General features: G+C 48.6%; 1 pseudogene; it reads left to right on the plus strand.

Annotated features, from left to right (window-relative positions):
• Positions 1 to 2251: 2251 nt before the first annotated feature.
• Positions 2252 to 20037, plus strand: LOC103656020 (haloacid dehalogenase-like hydrolase domain-containing protein 3; annotated as a pseudogene).
• The last annotated feature ends 1141 nt before the right edge of the window (positions 20038 to 21178 follow it).

Below are 21178 nucleotides of genomic sequence, written 5' to 3' on the forward strand. Positions count from 1 at the left end.
AATGCGCTGATTAGAGGAGTTTAGGAATGAAATAGTAGTTCTAAATGCTTCAATGTAAGGCTTAAGTCGTTTCAAGCCAGACTTCACAATAAGATTGATAATGTGGCATGCACAACGTTGATGCAACAAAAGACTACCAACATAACCAGACAGTAGAGGTTTAAGCTTCTCCATAGCTCTAGAGTTAGAAGATGCATTATCCAAAGTGATAGAGATCACTTTGCTAGTGCATCCAAAATCATCAATAACATTATAGATATGGCCAGCAATGTTGACACCAGTGTGAGCAGACTCTATGAGCCTAAGGCCAATGATTCTCTTTTCTAACATCCAATCCTTATTAATGTAATGAGCAACTACACTAAGGTAGTCCTCTTTAGCATTTCCTGACCAAATATCAGAAGTAATCGCAATGGACAAAGCAGACAACAAGCAATCAGCTATAACCTTACGACGATCAGTATAGTACTTAACCATATCCCTAGATGTAGTCTGTCTGGTCACAGATTTGAAGCCAGGATTATGGGATAATTTGATGTACTCCTCAAAAGTAGAGGACTCAGCAAAATTTAGAGGAAGATCAAGCCTAGCAATCAATCTACACATCTCAGTTCTAGCACGATGGGGACAATAATCAAAATTAGGAACAGAACCATCAGGGTTGAACTTAATCATGGACTGCTTGCCCATCCTAGCATTTTTTACTTTGCAATCACGTTGATGCCTAAGCAAATGGCCAGTACCACTAGAAGACACAGCAGACAAAGTTACTTTGCACCACTGACACTTCCCACCAATCCTTACCCTCTTGCCGTTCTTAATCGTGTACACAGGCTCAAAATCATCCCATACCTTTGAGGTGTTACACCTCTTGTGGTCGCTGGAGCCCTGACCAACCTCCGCAGGAGCTTCTGCGCCTTGGCCAGCGTCAGATTCCCCGACGACGAGGTCGATAGGAGCTGCAACACTGCTACCACTGCCACTAGCATGGTCGGTAGTGGCAGTAGCACGACTCTCAGGGACTCTAGGTTCTCCGAGTAGCCTCAAATCGTGGTTGATGGAGTGACTAATGTCACCACCATCGTCCCCCATCGCCGACGCGTCGGTTCCTCACGGCCTACAAACAAAAGTGACGCGGAAGAAGATGGAGGTGTTAGCTACCACAGATCCAACTCTAGTGAGGTTGTGAGGAGGAGGTGTTACCTACGCAGCTTAGGAATGAAGCCGGTCTGCCGGAGCACCGATTCCGTCGACGATGGCCCACAAAAGAGACGTGGAAGAAGACAGAGATGGAGAGAGATCCTTGCAGAGGACTAGAGGATATAAAGAGAAATATACCGTGGAGAGGCGCGGGCGTGCGGCGGAGACGGATCCACGGAGAGGCGTGGACAGTCCGGTGACGGAGAAGGATCCACGGAGAGGCGCGGAAGAAGATGGAGAGGAGACAGATCCTTGCAGAGGACTAGAGGAGACAGAGAGATAGATACCGTGACCATGGAGAGGCGCGGGCGTGCGGCGGAGACGGATCCACGTAGAGGCGCGGCACCATGGTTGGCCGACGACGGAGAAGGATCCGTGGAAAGGTGCGGAGCCGCGGACGTGCGGCGGAGACGGATCCACGGAGAGGCGCGGTGCCACGGTCAGCCGATGACGGAGATAGATCCGTCGAGAGGCGCGCTGGAGACTGGAGATTTCCGAGGAGCGGACGAGCGGCGGAGCGGAGGCGATTAGGGTTAGGGTTTCTACCTTTCGGTTTCGGGGAAGAGAAATGTGACTATGAGTCGGCTGGGGGCGGCTGGGGCAACGACGCAACGCGTTTAAGCAAACGCATGGGCGTGGAGCGGACGGCCGGACGCGAGTCACGCGCGAGTGGGCTGTGGCCTGTGGGCTGCGTGCGCTGCACGACCTGCTAGCAAATACGGGCTCTAACCGGGCCTGGGCTAAAATCCGTGTCGTGCCGTGCTAGCCCAACGGGCTGAATAGTGTGTACGAGCCTGGCACGCCTATCCGGGCCGGGCTGGCACGGACCCGCTTAAAACGGGCCGGGCCGGGCCTCGTGTCGGGCCAACGAAGCGTGCTTCCGTTCGTGCTTTCGTGTCGTGGGCCTTCTGTACATCTATAATTGTGATTGATTCCTTGACGACGACGAGCAAGCAGGTCCAAGCTGCAGGCCGCTGAAGCAGAAGATACCGTGTGGTATGTAGCAGAGAGAGAGAGGAAGAGGAAGAGGAAGGGAAGCCAGTGTCGGTCGCCAGGCATGTCGTCGCCGCTCCTGTCGAGGCTGCGGCTGGTGACGGTGGACGTGACGGGCACCCTGATCACGTATAGGGGCCAGCTGGGCGACTACTACTGCATGGCGGCGAAGCACGCCGGGATGCCGTGCCCGGACTACGGCCGCGTGCACGAGGGCTTCAAGCTCGCCTATGCCGACATGGGTAGGTGTGCTTCGGCCACGCCGCCGCCATGCCCGCCGCCGCGTGGTGGAGGATGTGCGTCAGGGACTCCTTCGTCAGGGTGGGTACTTGATAAACCCAACGGGTAGAATGATGCTCGATCTTTCGATGAGAGATGATGGAGGTGGAAAACTTGTTGGAGAACGACGTTGGCTGCACGACTACCACAATCAAGATGGTGTGGCGCCTTGAGCGACAGGTACATCGTCTTCTGATAACTACGATTTGGGGTGGAGGTCAACGTTGTGCTATCCGACTACAACAACCACAAGGGTGCTGCGCCTTAGCGATAGTTACACCGGCTTCTGTTGTTGCTGCTCTTGCCGTGCCAATAACAGCCTTGAACCTACAAGCAATCGAGAACAAATAAGAGTGAAAGGGAATTAGGCTTACACCTAGTTCCTAATTGATTTTGATGGTTGATTTGCCCAACACAAATAATTAGACTAACTAGTTTGCTCTAGATTATATGTTCTACAGGTGCCAAAGGTTCATCTACAACTATACTAAATCGACTGTCCGGAATACCGTAGATTATTCCGGACAGGAGAAGCTTTTTGGAAAAACAGGCCAAGCGCGGACTGTCCGGGCCCTTGCGGCGGACCGTCCGCAACACCAGGATGACCCTCGGACAGAACCAATACAAAAATCCAAGTCTACACTACGGACCGTCCGGAGGAAAAGCAAGGACCGTCTGAGACCTCGCGCGGACCGTCCGGCCTCAGGCGCGGACCGTCCGGTAGGTGAGGAACCGAAAAACCCGAAGGTGACGGGTTCAGAAAAATGAATTATAGCATCCTCGCGGACCGTCCAGGGTGCACGACCGGACCGTCCACGACTGGCTTTATCTGACATCTGACGACGCATTAAATGCAATATAGCCGTTGATATAGCCATTACTGCTCACCGTTGCGTTTTTAGCCGTTGATCTACAGGCGCGGACCGTCCGGACCAGGAGGGCGGACCGTCCGCGGTCGGCAGAATGGAGCAACGGCTAGGAAGTGGTTGGTGGCTATAAATACAACCCCAACCACCTCCATTCACTTCACCCCAAGCATTCCAACCTTCAACATTCAATACAAGAGCTAGCAATCCATTCTAAGACACATTCAAAGCCTCCATCTCTCCAAGTTTCACAAATTGAGAAAAGAGATCATTAGTGATTAGTGACTTGAGAGAGAAAGTGATCCGTGTGTTATTTGTCACTCTTGTTGCTTGGTTTTTGCAATCGTGCTTTCTTTCAATCTTTCTTGCGATCAACTCAATTGTAACCAAGGCAAGAGACACCAATTGTGTGGTGGTCCTTGCGGGGAAGTTTATTCCCGTTTGATTGAGAAGAAGAAGCTCACTCGGTCCAAGGGACCGTTTGAGAGAGGGAAAGGGTTGGTCCTTGCGGGGAAGTTTATTCCCGTTTGATTGAGATGAAGAAGCTCACTCGGTCCAAGGGACCGTTTGAGAGAGGGAAAGGGTTGAAAGAGACCCGGTCTTTGTGACCACCTCAACGGGGAGTAGGTTTGCAAGAACCGAACCTCGGTAAAACAAATCCACGTGTCATACTCTTTATTTGCTTGTGATTTGTTTTGCACCCTCTCTCGCGGACTCAATTATATTTCTAACGCTAACCCGGCTTGTAGTTGTGATTAACTTTGTAAATTTCAGTTTCGCCCTATTCACCCCCCCTCTAGGCGACTTTCAATTGGTATCGGAGCCCGGTGCTTCATTAGAGCCTAACCGCTCGAAGTGATGTCGGGAGAACTCGCCAAGAGGGAGATGGAGACCGGCGACAAGCCCGCTACAAGCCACGGGTCGACTTCATCGGAAGAGTCCCGCAACAAGAGGAAGGAGAAGAAAAACTCCTCCAACAAAGGGAAGGGGAAGGAGAAGAAACTCTCTTCCCACAAGTCGGATCGGAGAGGCGACAAACACAAGAGGATGAGGAAAGTGGTCTTCTACGAGACCGACTCTTCATCACCATCGACCTCCGACTCCGAGGCACCTTCCGTTACTTCTAAGCGCCAAGAGCGCAAGAAGTATAGTAAGATTCCTCTACGCTATCCCCATACTTCAAAACATACTCCTTTGCTCTCCGTTCCATTAGGCAAACCACCGGTTTTTGACGGTGAAGATTATAATATGTGGAGTGACAAAATGAGGCATCATCTAACCTCACTCCACACAAGCATATGGAATGTTGTTGAGTTTGGTGTACAAGTGCCATCCGTAGGGGATGAAGACTATGACTCGGACGAGGTGGCCCAAATTCACCACTTTAACTCCCAAGCCACTACTATACTCCTCGCCTCTCTAAGTCGAGAGGAGTATAATAAGGTGCAAGGGTTAAAAAGTGCGAAGGAAATTTGGGACGTACTCAAGACCGCGCACGAAGGAGACGAGGTGACAAAGATCACCAAGCAAGAAACGATCGAGGGGGAGCTCGGTCGCTTCATGCTTCACCAAGGGGAAGATCCACAAGCCATGTACAACCGCTTGAAGACCTTGGTGAACCAAATGCGCAACCTCAGGAGCGAAAAATGGGATGACCATGAGATGGTCAAGGTTATTCTTAGATCCCTCGTATTTCTTAACCCTACACAAGTTCAATTAATTCGAGGTGATCCTAGATATAAGCTAATGTCTCCCGAGGAAGTCATAGGAAAATTTGTGAGCTTTGAGCTAATGATTAAAGGCTCAAAGAAAATCATCGAGCAAGGCACCTCCTCCACACCCGAAGCACAACCGGTCGCATTCAAGGCGACAGAGGAGAAGAAGGAAGAGTCTACATCAAGTAGACAACCCATCGACGCTTCCAAGCTCGACAACGAGGAGATGGCGCTCATCATCAAGAGCTTCCGTCAAATCCTCAAGCAAAGGAGGGGGAAGGACTACAAACCCCGCTCCAAGAAAGTGTGCTACAAATGTGGTAAGCCCGGTCATTTTATTACAAAATGTCCAATATCTAGTGATAGTGACAGGGGCGACGACAAGAAGGGCAAGAGGAGAGAAAAGAAGAGGTACTACAAGAAGAAGGGCGGTGATGCCCATGTTTGCCGGGAGTGGGACTCCGACGAGAGCTCCACCGACTCCTCCTCCGACGAGGACGCCGCCAACATCGCCGTCACCAAGGGCCTTCTCTTCCCCAACGTCGGCCACAAGTGCCTCATGGCAAAGGACAGCAAAAGGAAGAAGGTTAAATCAAAATCTTCCACTAAATATGAATCTTCTAGTGATGATAATGCTAGTGATGAGGAAGATAAGTTGCGTACCCTTTTTACCAACCTTAACATGGAACAAAAGGAAAAACTAAATGAGCTAATTAGTGCCATCCATGAAAAGGATGATCTCTTGGACTCCCAAGAGGACTTCCTAATCAAGGAAAATAAAAAGCATGTTAAGGTTAAAAATGCTTATGCTCTAGAGGTAGAAAAATGTAAGAAATTATCTAGTGAGCTAAGCACATGCCATGACAATGTTGCCAACCTTTGAAATGAAAATGCGAAATTAAGTGCTAAGGTTGATTCTCATGTTTGTAATGTTTCAACTTCCAATCCTAGAGATGATAATGTTGATTTAGTTGCTAGGATTGATGAGTTGAATGTTTCTCTTGCTAGCCTTAGGATTGAAAATGAGAAATTGCATGCTAAGGCTAAAGATTTTGATGTTTGCAATGTTACTATTTCTAACCTTAGAAGTGAAAACGATATATTACATGCTAAGGTTGTAGAATTAAAATCTTGCAAACCCTCTACATCTATCGTTGAGCATGTATCTATTTGTACTAGATGTAGAGATGTTGATATTAATGTTATTCATAATCACATGTCTTTAATTAAACAACAAAATGATCATATAGCAAAATTAGATGCTAAAATTGCCGAGCATAACTTAGAGAATGAAAAATTTAAATTTGCTCGTAGTATGGTTTATAATGGGAGACGCCCTGGGATCAAGGATGGCATTGGCTTCCAAAGGAGAGACAATGTCAAACTTAATGTCCCTCCTAAAAGATTGTCTAATTTTGTAAAGGGCAAGGCTCCCATGCCTCAGGATAACGAGGGTTACATTTTGTACCCTGCCGGTTATCCCGAGAGCAAGATTAGGAGAATTCACTCTAGGAAGTCTCACTCTGGCCCAAATCATGCTTTTATGTATAAGGGTGAGACATCTAGTTCTAGGCAACCAACCCGTGCTAAGTTGCCTAAGAAGAGAACTCCTAATGCATCAAATGATCATGACATTTCATTCAAAACTTTTGATGCATCATATGTTTTAACTAACAAATCCGGCAAGATAGTTGCCAAGTTTGTAGGGGGCAAACACAAGGGCTCCAAGACTTGTGTTTGGGTACCCAAAGTTCTTGTTTCTAATGCCAAAGGACCCAAAACCGTTTGGGTACCTAAAGTCAAGAACTAAATTTGTTTTGTAGGTTTATGCATCCGGGGGCTCAAGCTGGATCATCGACAGCGTATGCACAAACCACATGACAGGGGAGAAGAAGATGTTCTCCTCCTACGAGAAAAACCAAAATCCCCAACGAGCTATCACATTCGGGGACGGAAACCAAGGTTTGGTCAAAGGATTGGGTAAAATTGCTATATCATCTGACCATTCCATTTCCAATGTTTTTCTTGTAGATTCATTAGATTACAATTTGCTTTCTGTATCTCAATTATGCAAAATGGGCTACAACTGTCTCTTTACTGATGTAGGTGTCACTGTCTTTAGAAGAAGTGATGATTCAATAGCATTTAAGGGAGTGTTAGAGGGTCAGCTATACTTGGTAGACTTTGATAGAGCTGAACTCGACACTTGCTTAATTGCTAAGACTAACATGGGTTGGCTCTGGCACCGCCGACTAGCCCATGTTGGGATGAAGAATCTTCACAAGCTTCTAAAGGGAGAACACATTTTAGGACTAACAAATGTTCATTTTGAGAAAGACAGGGTTTGTAGCGCATGCCAAGCAGGAAAGCAAGTTGGTGCCCATCATCCACACAAGAACATCATGACGACCGACAGGCCGCTGGAGCTCCTACACATGGATCTATTCGGCCCGATTGCTTACATAAGCATCGGCGGGAGTAAGTACTGTCTAGTAATTGTGGATGATTATTCTCGCTTCACTTGGGTATTCTTTTTGCAAGAAAAATCTCAAACCCAAGAGACCTTAAAGGGATTCTTGAGACGGGCTCAAAATGAGTTCGGCTTAAGGATCAAGAAAATGAGAAGCGACAACGGGATGGAGTTCAAGAACTCTCAAATTGAAGGCTTTCTTGAGGAGGAGGGCATCAAGCATGAGTTCTCCTCTCCCTACACGCCACAACAAAATGGTGTAGTAGAGAGAAAGAATAGAACTCTATTGGACATGGCAAGAACCATGCTTGATGAGTACAAGACTTCGGATCGGTTTTGGGCCGAGGCGGTCAACACCGCTTGCTACGCCATCAACCGGTTATATCTACACTGAATCCTCAAGAAGACATCCTATGAATTCCTAACCGATAAAAAGCCCAACATTTCATATTTTAGAGTCTTTGGTAGCAAATGCTTTATTCTTGTTAAAAGAGGTAGAAAATCTAAATTTGCTCCTAAGACTGTAGAAGGCTTTTTACTAGGATATGATTCAAACACAAGGGCATATAGAGTCTTTAACAAGTCCTCCGGACAAGTTGAAGTTTCTTGTGACGTTGTGTTTGATGAGACTAACGGCTCTCAAGTAGAGCAAGTTGATCTTGATGAGATAGGTATTGAAGAGGCTCCGTGCATCGCGCTAAGGAACATGTCCATTGGGGATGTGTGTCCTAAGGAATCCGAGGAGTCTCCAAATACACAAGATCAACCATCCTCCTCCATGCAAGCATCTCCACCAACTCAAAATGAGGATGAGGCTCAAGTTGATGAAGTAGAAGATCAAGCAAATGAGCCACCTCAAGATGATGGCAATGATCAAGGGGGAGATGCAAATAATCAAGACAAGGAGGATGAAGAACAAAGACCGCCACACCCAAGAGTCCACCAAGCAATCCAACGAGATCACCCCGTCGACACCATCCTCGGCGACATTCATAAGGGGGTAACCACTAGATCTCGTGTTGCACATTTTTGTGAGCATTACTCTTTTGTTTCCTCTATTGAGCCACACAGGATAGAGGAAGCACTTCAAGATTCGGATTGGGTGGTGGCGATGCAAGAGGAGCTCAACAACTTCACTAGGAATGAGGTATGGCATTTAGTTCCACGTCCTAAGCAAAATGTTGTAGGAACCAAATGGGTGTTCCGCAACAAGCAAGATGAGCATGGTGTGGTGACAAGGAACAAAGCTCGACTTGTGGCCAAGGGATACTCCGAAGTCGAAGGTTTGGATTTTGGTGAAACCTATGCACCCGTAGCTAGGCTTGAGTCAATTCGTATATTATTGGCCTATGCTACTTACCATGGCTTCAAGCTTTATCAAATGGACGTGAAGAGTGCCTTCCTCAATGGACCAATCAAGGAAGAGGTCTATGTTGAGCAACCTCCTGGCTTTGAAGACAATGAGTATCCTAACCATGTCTATAAGCTCTCTAAGGCGCTTTATGGGCTCAAGCAAGCCCCAAGAGCATGGTATGAATGCCTTAGAGATTTCCTTATCACTAATGGATTCAAAGTCGGAAAGGCCGATCCTACTTTATTCACTAAAACTCTTGAAAATGACTTGTTTGTATGCCAAATTTATGTTGATGATATTATATTTGGGTCTACTAACGAGTCTACATGTGAAGAATTTAGTAGGATCATGACACAAAAGTTCGAGATGTCGATGATGGGGGAGTTGAAGTATTTCTTAGGATTTCAAGTGAAGCAACTCCAAGAGGGCACCTTCCTAAGCCAAACGAAGTATACTCAAGATATTCTAAGCAAGTTTGGAATGAAGGATGCCAAACCCATCAAGACACCCATGGGAACCAATGGGCATCTCGACCTCGACGAGGGAGGTAAATCCGTAGATCAAAAGGTATACCGATTGATGATAGGCTCTTTGCTATATTTATGTGCATCTCGACCGGATATTATGCTTTCCGTATGCATGTGTGCAAGATTCCAAGCCGACCCTAAGGAAGCTCACCTTACGGCCGTAAAACGAATCTTGAGATATTTAGTTTATACTCCTAAGTTTGGGCTTTGGTATCCTAGGGGATCCACTTTTGATTTGATTGGTTATTCGGATGCTGATTGGGCGGGGTGTAAAATCAATAGAAAGAGCACATCGGGGACTTGCCAGTTCTTGGGAAGATCCTTGGTGTCTTGGGCTTCAAAGAAGCAAAATTCCGTAGCTCTTTCTACCGCCGAAGCCGAGTACATTGCCGCAGGCCATTGTTGCGCGCAACTACTTTGGATGAGGCAAACCCTTAGGGACTATGGTTACAAATTAACCAAAGTTCCTCTTCTATGTGATAACGAGAGTGCAATCCGCATGGCGGATAATCCCGTGGAGCACAGCCGCACTAAACACATAGCCATTCGGTATCATTTTCTAAGGGATCACCAACGAAAGGGAGATATCGAGATTTCATACATTAATACTAAAGATCAATTAGCCGATATCTTTACCAAGCCACTTGATGAACAAACTTTTAACAAACTTAGGCATGAGCTAAATATTCTTGATTCTAGGAACTTCTTTTGTTAAATTGCACACATAGCTCATTTATATACCTTTGATCATGTCTCTTTCATATGCTATGACTAATGTGTTTTCAAGTCTATTTCAAACCAAGTCATAGGTGTATTGAAAGGAAATTAGAGTCTTCGGCGAAGACAAAGGCTTCCACTCCACTCCATAACTCATCCTTCGCCGTCACTCCGAGTAACTCTCCATCTTTGGGGGAGAAAATGACTCTGTCTTTGGTATAATCTTCACTCATTTATTTATGACCAAAGGGGGAGAGAGTAATTCTTAGGGCTCTAATGATTCCGTTTTTGGCGATTTATGCCAAAGGGGGAGAGAGCATGAGCCTCAAAGCAAAAGGACCGCACCACCACCTAATTTTAAAATGTTTTCAATTGGAAATTTCAAATTGGTACCCTATTGGGTTCAAAAGGGGGAGAAATTAGTATTTCAAAATTGATATCTCAAAACCCTCTTGAACACTAAGAGGAGGATTTCATTTAGGGGGAGTATTGTTTAAGTCAAAGGAAAAGCATTTGAAACAGGGGGAGAATTTCAAATCTTGAAAATGCTTCTCGAAATCTTATTCATTTACCTTTGACTATTTGCAAAAGGACTTTGAAAAGGATTTACAAAAGAATTTGCAAAAACAAAACATATGGTGCAAGCGTGGTCCAAAATGTTAAAAATAAAAGAAACAATCCATGCATATCTTATAAGTATTTATATTGGCTCAATTCCAAGTAACCTTTGCACTTACATTACGCAAACTAGCTCAATTATGCACTTCTACATTTGCTTTGGTTTGTGTTGGCATCAATCACCAAAAAGGGGGAGATTGAAAGGGAATTAGGCTTACACCTAGTTCCTAATTGATTTTGGTGGTTGATTTGCCCAACACAAATAATTGGACTAACTAGTTTGCTCTAGATTATATGTTCTACAGGTGCCAAAGGTTCATCTACAACTATACTAAATCGACTGTCCGGAATACCGTAGATTATTCCGGACAGGAGAAGCTTTTTGGAAAAACAGGCCAAGCGCGGACCGTCCGGGCCCTTGCGGCGGACCGTCCGCAACACCAGGATGACCCTCGGACAGAACCAATACAAAAATCCAAGTCTACACTACGGACCGTCCGGAGGAAAAGCAAGGACCGTCCGAGACCTCGCGCGGACCGTCCGGCCTCAGGCGCGGACCGTCCGGTAGGTGAGGAACCGAAAAACCCGAAGGTGACGGGTTCAAAAAAATGAATTATAGCGTCCTCGCGGACCGTCCGGGGTGCACGACCGGACCGTCCGCGACTGACTTTATCTGACATCTAACGACGCATTAAATGCAATATAGCCGTTGATATAGCCGTTACAGCTGACCGTTGCGTTTTCAACCGTTGATCTACAGGCGCGGACCGTCCGGACCAGGAGGGCGGACCGTCCGCGGTCGGCGGAATGGAGCAACGACTAGGAAGTGGTTGGTGGCTATAAATACAACCCCAACCACCTCCATTCACTTCACCCCAAGCATTCCAACCTTCAACATTCAATACAAGAGCTAGCAATCCATTCCAAGACACATTCAAAGCCTCCATCTCTCCAAGTTTCACAAATTGAGAAAAGAGATCATTAGTGATTAGTGACTTGAGAGAGAAAGTGATCCGTGTGTTATTTGTCGCTCTTGTTGCTTGGTTTTTGCAATCGTGCTTTCTTTCAATCTTTCTTGCGATCAACTCAATTGTAACCAAGGCAAGAGACACCAATTGTGTGGTGGTCCTTGCGGGGAAGTTTATTCCCGTTTGATTGAGAAGAAGAAGCTCACTTGGTCCAAGGGACCGTTTGAGAGAGAGAAAGGGTTGAAAGAGACCCGGTCTTTGTGACCACCTCAACGGGGAGTAGGTTTGCAAGAACCGAACCTCGGTAAAATAAATCCACGTGTCACACTCTTTATTTGCTTGTGATTTGTTTTGCACCCTCTCTCGCAGACTCAATTATATTTCTAACGCTAACCCGGCTTGTAGTTGTGATTAACTTTGTAAATTTCAGTTTCGCCTTATTCACCCCCCTTCTAGGCGACTTTCAAAGAGCAAGATAACGAGCAGACACACACAAATCTGATAAAGTTGGGGTCCTGTTTCAAGTATTCAGGTGGTCTAGCCGACACACACGTTTACAAGAAAGTAGCAAAGGCTAAACTTACATCAAACAAAACCTGAGTTCTTTGGTGGATGCTAGTTGCTTAAATAAAGAAATAGAAAGAAGGAATTCTGGTGGAGTCATGAAGTTCTCTCGGCAGTTCTTGGACGCCTCCGGTGTAATCTCCCATTAATTCTTAATCCACCAGCAATTAGACGAAGGGAGCTTTCCAACAAGTACTTATTTGTATTAAACGACCTTGTGAGTTGGAAGATATGCCTACGAAATCCCTTCAGGCTGGTGGAGTCATGAAGTTCTCTCGGCAGTTCCTAGACGCCTCAGGTGTAATCTCCCATTAATTCTTAATCCACCAGCAGTTAGACGAAGGGAGCTTTTCAACAAGTACTTATTTGCATTAAACGACCTTGGGAGTTGGAAGATATGCCCCATTTAAACTTTTACTTGATACAGTTACGAAATCCCCTCAGGCTGGTGGAGTCATGAAGTTCTCTTAGCAGTTCCTAGACGCCTCGGGTGTAATCAGCAATTAGACGAAGTAAGCTTTCCAACAAGTACTTATTTGCATTAAACGGCTTTAGGAGTTGGAAAATATGCCCCATTTAAACGGATCTACTCTACGTTCGGCTCCGCCGCGCCGTACGTGGTGTTCCCGGACGTGCGCGCGGCGCTTCCTCCGGTAGCTACGGGAGGAGGGGGGCCTCGTCGTCGGCATCGTCGGCAACACCGAGCACCGGTACAGGGACGTCGTCCTGCCGGCGCTGGGGCTCAACCAGGTCAGCCACGCCCTGACCACGCATGCTTGCACTGACAAGTGACAATGACAATGACCGACCGCGTACGTACGGAACGTGTTTCCAAACAATAAATAAACCCAAATAAAGCAGGGGTCGGAGTGGGACTTCGGGGTGTTCTCGGGCCGGCGTCGTCGGCGTGGAGAAGCCGGACCCGAGGATCTACGAGGTCGCGCTGCGGCAGGCGGGCGGCGGGGGCGGGGGCGGGGGCGTGGCGCCCGGGGAGGCGCTCCACATCGGCGACAGCCTGCGCAAGAACTACGCACGCCCCCGCGCGGAGCCTCGGTGTGAGGATCCAAGGTTATGGTAATGTTGGAAGTGCAGGAGAGGCAATAGCCAGCATGCTGCTCGGATGCTGAGAAGCTCGGACAGAACGAGCAAGCACAATGCAAAGGTGTTTGGGCCATCGTGGGTGAATTAGTGTTGCGCAGGCCCATGTAAAGGAAGACATTTATATATTGATGTAAGCATGAGTAGAGGAGAGGAATATTCAGAACAAACACAACAATTTATCTTACCTTCACTACTCCTTTCTTCTTCCTCACGCTGCTGCTACCTGCTCCATGCTCTTCTCATTCTTCCCTAGATCTCTCATCTTCTCCATTCTCTAGCAATAGCTAACAATTGGTATCAGATTCGTTCGATCCTCGGTTTCAATTTGTCAACACCATGTCTCTCGATTTCAAGCTCATCCTCGATGAGTTCAACCGGCGGTTCGACGAGCTAGAGATTCGCTGGGACCGGCGCTTCTCGTCCGCCGCGTACATCGACCTCCCGCCCACCTCGCTCAGCATCAACCACTCCTCCGACGCGTCCGCCAGTGTGCCGCTCACCCCGGTCGCGGTCATCGCAGACAATTGGGGCGGGTGCTTCGACGACGGCGAGCAGCACCGCACTAGGCCATCCGTCGTCGTCGACAATTGGGGCGGATTCTTCTGTGGCGACGACGTCGCTCCGTTAGACAACCCCACGAGATTCGTCCTCCCTGTTGCCTCCACCAACGAGCCCAACATCGACACCGCGCCGGCCCGCGCCAACTCTGGAGCCGTGGATGACTCTGTGTTTGTGACCGCCGAACCCTTCGGCTACGACGAGATGGATGCTCAACTCGACCTGCGCTTTGCCAGGCTGCAACAGTTGCAAGCTGAGGAGGTGGACGAGCCGTACCGTGACGCGGTGAGCCCACTGCCTCCACTACTCGTCGTCTACGAGCCGTACCGCGAGGCAAGCCATCCGCCTCCCGTCCACAACGACGTTGCGGGGGTGGTATCCACGGGCTCGGATGACGACCTCGACCTGCAGCAGATCGCCAAGCAGCCGTCTGTGTCCTCGCCGCCGCGTCACAGCTCGAGAGACGCCGTCCAAGGTCCTTGCCGTCGTCCACTACATCACCAGCTAACTATCCCCGTCAAGGCCAACCTGGACCAAATCTGCCGCCTATCCAGGCCCTGCGATGTGGCCGACCGGGGTCTCCTCTGTGACCTGCTCTGGCCCGACCCTTCTTCCATGGAGGACAGAGAGTGGGCGGACAACAAGGATCGATACGTGTCCTGCACCTTCGGCGTCGACGTCGCGACGGACTGCCGCCGCACGCAGGACCTGGACATCGTTTGCAGAGCGCAGCAGGTGGTGGAGGACGAATACGAGTTCTCTGTCGACCGCCAGCTCGTCACCTTCTTCTCTACCCCCAACTACCGCAAGCTCGGCTGCTCCTTCACCATCATCAAGCCGAAGGCGGACAGAAACAGCAGCTCGACCCTCGGGTGTTCGACAAAATGTTTGGTCCACGCCGCCAGCACTCCAATGAGCTTGAGCATGCCAGATGCTGTGCCAACACAATATCCAACCTCCTCGCCTCACGTCTTCACCATCAGCAACCATGAGATATCAAGCTTTGTGATTCCTGTGCATGACAGCACAAGTGAACACCAAGTGGTCAACAAAAGGGCGAGTCCTGAAATTAGTGTGCTAGCATTTTCGTACAATGCAGAAGCTATGCTATTATCATCACTGGCATCTATAGCGCTTGGTTCCCCCACTGCGAGCCTCATCACTTCGATCCCAGCATCATGTGTGACTGTCAGCCTAAGCGCCCATCATAGCTTTGATGAAATGTCAAAGGGATCATGGTGTCTCCCAGTGTGCAACCTGGAGGAAAAGACGGTGGACACCATCTGCACTGGCCAGATCGAGCACATGCTACTGCAACACCTCAAGCCTTCACCTACCTCGATTGGTGCCAAGGTAGTGTTCGATGAAATGCAGCAAAGGTTTGTTGCAACAGAACTGGTAACAGACATGGTTATAATTGTTGGGGATGCCAAGTTTTATCTTCACAAGTTCCCTCTTCTACCAAAGTGTTCACTCCTGCAAAGGTTAGTTGCTTCAAGCAATAAGGAGAAAATAATGAAGTGGATATCTCTGACATCCCTGGTGGACCTTCAGCATTTGAATTAGGTGCTAAGTTCTGCTATGGCGTGATTGTAACACTCAATGAAATAGGTGCCAGGAAGCCACCTATGGCTCCTAGTGGCGGGTGGGTTAAGGACCTTTGTGAGCTTAAAGTGAATCTGTTCAAGCGTATGATCATGACCATCAAGGCAAATGAAAGCATGCCAACTGTTGTCATTGGAGAAGTATTCAGGGCCTATGCATACCGCCGGCTGCTTGGCTCCCTTGAAGATGCTGTGAGCAATGGAGTAGATTGCACGAAACACCGTGCAGCTATTGATGCCATTGTTTTTCTCTTGCCTGCTGAGGACAATTCAGTACCAAGTGGTTTTCTTATTATGCTTCTAAGAGCTGCATGTTTGCTTGAATCTGGAAAGTTCCATCGCATTAACTTGATCAAGAGAATAGACACACAGTTGGATGGTGATTCAGTTTTAGACCTTCTTATACCACTAAATACTAATGAAGACAATATATCCAGCATAGATTTGAACATGGCAATAGTGGAAAAATACATGTTACATAATGGTGATAGTGTAGTTTCTGTTGATCCGTATTGGTCCCAGCCAAATTCAGATGAAACTGAAGAAAATGTCATGTATCGCTTGGAGTCAGTTGGTCAGGATACCCAATTGGTTCTCTGGGATAAGGTATTGGCCGAGATTGTTGTCCCTGTTCCCATGGATTGCATATTTGTTTCGTACAAGTTCATCGGAGATGCTCCTATTGTCAATCAAAATGTGGAGGAATATGGAATTGTCAATATTGCACTAGGAGAAAGGCTAGGGCCTTGCACCACAGAATCACAAGTGCTATGGGACCCTGGTGGTTTGCAGCTCTTGCATCGACTTGAGGGCAAGTCGATTTTAAGGAGGGGAGAATGTGAGGATCCAAGGTTATGGTAATGTTGGAAGTGCAGGAGAGGCAACAGCCAGCATGCTGCTTGGATGCTGAGAAGCTCGGACAGAACGAGCAAGCACAATGCAAAGGTGTTTGGGCCATCGTGGGTGAATTAGTGTTGCGCAGGCCCATGTAAAGGAAGACATTTATATATTGATGTAAGCATGAGTAGAGGAGAGGAATATTCAGAACAAACACAACAATTTATCTTACCTTCACTACTCCTTTCTTCTTCCTCACGCTGCTGCTACCTGCTCCATGCTCTTCTCATTCTTCCCTAGATCTCTCATCTTCTCCATTCTCTAGCTGTAGCTAACAATTGGTATCAGATTCGTTCGATCCTCGGTTTCAATTTGTCAACACCATGTCTCTCGATTTCAAGCTCATCCTCGATGAGTTCAACCGGCGGTTCGACGAGCTAGAGATTCGCTGGGACCGGCGCTTCTCGTCCGCCGCGTACATCGACCTCCTGCCCACCTCGCTCAGCATCAACCACTCCTCCGACGCGTCCGCCAGTGCGCCGCTCACCCCGGTCGCGGTCATCGCAGACAATTGGGGCTGGTGCTTCGACGATGGCGAGCAGTACCGCACTAGGCCATCCGTCGTCGTCGACAATTGGGGCGGATTCTTCTGTGGCGAGGACGTCGCTCCGTTAGACAACCCCACGAGATTCGTCCTCCCCGTTGCCTCCACCGACGAGCCCAACATCGACACCGCGCCGGTCCGCGCCAACTCTGGAGCCGTGGATGACTCTGTGTTTGTGACCGCCGAACCCTCCGGCTACGACGAGATGGATGCTCAACTCGACCTACGCTTTGCCAGGCTGCAGCAGCTGCAAGCTGAGGAGGTGGACGAGCCGTACCGTGACGCGGTGAGCCCACTGCCTCCGCTACTCGTCGTCTACGAGCCGTACCGCGAGGCAAGCCATCCGCCTCCCGTCCACGACGACGTTGCGGGGGTGGTATCCACGGGCTCGGATGACGACCTCGACCTGCAGCAGATCGCCAAGGAGTTGTCCGTGTCCTCGCCGCCGCGTCACAGCTCGAGAGACGCCGCCCGAGGTCCTTGCCGTCGTCCACTACATCACCAGCTAACTATCCCCGTCAAGGCCAACCTGGACCAAATCTGCCGCCTATCCAGGCCCTGTGATGTGGCCGACCGGGGTCTCCTCTGTGACCTGCTCTGGCCCGACCCTTCTTCCATGGAGGACAGAGAGTGGGCGGACAACAAGGATCGATACGTGTCCTGCACCTTCGGCGCCGACGTCGCGACGGACTGCCGTCGCGCGCAGGACCTGGACATCGTTTGCAGAGCGCAGCAGGTGGTGGAGGACGAATACGAGTTCTCTGTCGACCGCCAGCTCGTCACCTTCTTCTCTGCCCCCAACGACCACAAGCTCGGCTGCTCCTTCACCATCATCAAGCCGAAGGCGGACAGAAACAACAGCTTGACCCTCGGGTGTTCGGCAAAATGTTTGGTCCACGCCGCCAGCACTCCAATGAGCTTGAGCATGCCAGATACTGTGCCAACACAATATCCAACCTCCTCACCTCACGTCTTCACCATCAGCAACCATGAGATATCAAGCTTTGTGATTCCTGTGCATGACAGCACAAGTGAACACCAAGTGGTCAACAAAAGGGCGAGTCCTGAAATTAGTGTGCTAGCATTTTCGTACAATGCAGAAGATATGCTATTATCATCACTGGCATCTATAGCGCTTGGTTCCCCCACTGCGAGCCTCATCACTTCGATCCCAGCATCATGTGTGACTGTCAGCCTAAGCGCCCATCACAGCTTTGATGAAATGTCAAAGGGATCATGGTGTCTCCTAGTGTGCAACCTGGAGGAAAAGACGGTGGACACCATCTGCACTGGCCAGATCGAGCACATGCTACTGCAACACCTCAAGCCTTCACCTACCTCGATTGGTGCCAAGGTAGTGTTCGATGAAATGCAGCAAAGGTTTGTTGCAACAGAACTGGTAACAGACATGGTTATAATTGTTGGGGTTTCCAAGTTTTATCTTCGCAAGTTCCCTCTTCTACCAAAGTGTTCACTCCTGCAAAGGTTAGTTGCTTCAAGCAATAAGGAGAAAAATAATGAAGTGGATATCTCTGACATCCCTGGTGGACCTTCAGCATTTGAATTAGGTGCTAAGTTCTGCTATGGCGTGATTGTAACACTCAATGAAATAGGTGCCAGGAAGCCACCTATGGCTCCTAGTGGCGGGTGGGTTAAGGACCTTTGTGAGCTTAAAGTGAATCTGTTCAAGCGTATGATCATGACCATCAAGGCAAATGGAAGCATGCCAACTGTTGTCATTGGAGAAGTATTCAGGGCCTATGCATACCGCCGGCTGCTTGGCTCCCTTGAAGATGCTGTGAGCAATGGAGTAGATTGCACGAAACACCGTGCAGCTATTGATGCCATTGTTTTTCTCTTGCCTGCTGAGGACAATTCAGTACCAAATGGTTTTCTTATTATGCTTCTAAGAGCTGCATGTTTGCTTGAATCTGGAAAGTTCCATCGCATTAACTTGATCAAGAGAATAGACACACAGTTGGATGGTGATTCAGTTTTAGACCTTCTTATACCACTAAATACTAATGAAGACAATATATCCAACATAGATTTGAACATGGCAATAGTGGAAAAATACATGTTACAGAATGGTGATAGTGTAGTTTCTGTTGATCCGTATTGGTCCCAGCCAAATTCAGATGAAACTGAAGAAAATGTCATGTATCGCTTGGAGTCAGTTGGTCAGGATACCCAATTGGTTCTCTGGGATAAGGTATTGGACGAGATTGTTGTCCCTGTTCCCATGGATTGCATATTTGTTTCGTACAAGTTCATCGGAGATGCTCCTATTGTCAATCAAAATGTGGAGGAATATGGAATTGTCAATATTGCACTAGGAGAAAGGCTAGGGCCTTGCACCACAGAATCACAAGTGCTATGGGACCCTGGTGGTTTGCAGCTCTTGCATCGACTTGAGGGCAAGTCGATTTTAAGGAGGGGAGAATGTGAGGATCCAAGGTTATGGTAATGTTGGAAGTGCAGGAGAGGCAACAGCCAGCATGCTGCTTGGATGCTGAGAAGCTCGGACAGAACGAGCAAGCACAATGCAAAGGTGTTTGGGCCATCGTGGGTGAATTAGTGTTGTGGAGGCCCATGTAAAGGAAGACATTTATATATTGATGTAAGCATGAGTAGAGGAGAGGAATATTCAGAACAAACACAATAATTTATCTTACCTTCACTACTCCTTTCTTCTTCCTCACGCTGCTGCTACCTGCTCCATGCTCTTCTCATTCTTCCCTATATCTCTCATCTTCTCCATTCTCTAGCTGTAGCTAACACTCGGGATGCACGCGCTGCTGCTGGACCGGTTCGGGACCGCCGAGGCGGAGCGCTGGCGGCGGTCCGGCGGCGCGCCCGTGCTCCCGGACCTCGTCGCCGCGCAGGAGTGGCTCGCCGGGGGACGCCACGGTCACAGGGAGGAAGGGCAGCTAGCACCTGGACGTCCGGTCTTGCTCGCTCGCTCGATCGAGTGCCTGAAACAACAGACACGCATCAGCGCCATTGTTCGTTCCTGCTCTCCTCGGAATAACAGAATGCCCGATATAGATGTCGTCGTGTAATCGAGATGAACCAAACAACTCTATCTCCTAGAGATCCAGAGTTTCTGGAGCGGGCAAGAGCAATGCAGCATGGGGTGTCATCGTGCTCGTGCATGCCTCATCAATCAGATTTTCAGAACAGCTGGACCAAACAAACTCTCCTAGAGGACTTCGCTGGAAAATAAATAAGTAAATAAATAAATAAATAAATAAATTGGCTTAAAACATGGAATATTCAAACCAGGAGGATTCTTTTTTCATATTGTTTCGAAAACCTAAATGGTTAGATTTTTGTTTCTGTATAACCAAGCCAAAGATAGCGAACCAAAAGACAAACGCAACTTTCTTTTCTTTCTTTCTCCCTCTCCCCTTTCTTCCCTAGAGTGCTCACGCATGAGTGAAACAGGGTGTCGTAGACGAAGGCAACGTCTTGAGGGGGAAATCAGCGAATGAGGAACGGCATGGAGGAGCCTTCTCCCTCGCCTTCGCGATGAAGACCGCGTTGGCCTAGCTCAGGTTCTCCTGCTTCTCGTGTCCTTCTCTCCGATCTTCTTGCTTTCCCGCTATGGATTTCTCCCTCCTGGACTTTCGGCCAGGCTTGGCCTTCGTGGAATCCCGCTGGGATGCCTTGGAAGCTTCGGTTTGCCCTGCTCGCCCCTGTTTGCGGTCGCTCTTCTGGCTGGTGGTTTCCTTTGGCAGATGCATCTTCAAGTTAAATTCGGTCTCGGTCGGTCATCTTCTCCAGGCTGCTCTTGGTGGGCTCGCCGAGGATTTTGAAGTGCTCCAGCTGGCTGACCGCGTTTTTCGGTTTTCAGTTTCCTCGATGGCGGTGGGTTTTCACATTTATAACTTGGGCTCCATTGAGCGTAAGGAGTTCAAAGCCTTCTTCAACCTCTGGAATCGTGGTGGACCTAATTGGAAGCATGAATTCAGGCTTTTTTTGGATGAGGAAGCTGCCTCCTGGTCGATGGTCCAGGTCAGGAATTCTTCGTCATATGTAGACGTGGTTAAGCTCCCTCTCACCGGTGCAAATGCTGTTCCGATTCGGAACCTTGCCAGGTCGCCTGGTGGTGCTCAGCATGCTGCTCGGGCTGGTTCTTCAGTTTTCAATCGTTTGGGCCGTCCTTCCACTAATCGTGCCCAGGCTCTTAACGGCTGGCGT

Source organism: Zea mays, chromosome 4, assembly GCF_902167145.1.
Source record: "Zea mays cultivar B73 chromosome 4, Zm-B73-REFERENCE-NAM-5.0, whole genome shotgun sequence".
Classification (NCBI taxonomy): Eukaryota; Viridiplantae; Streptophyta; class Magnoliopsida; order Poales; family Poaceae; genus Zea; species Zea mays.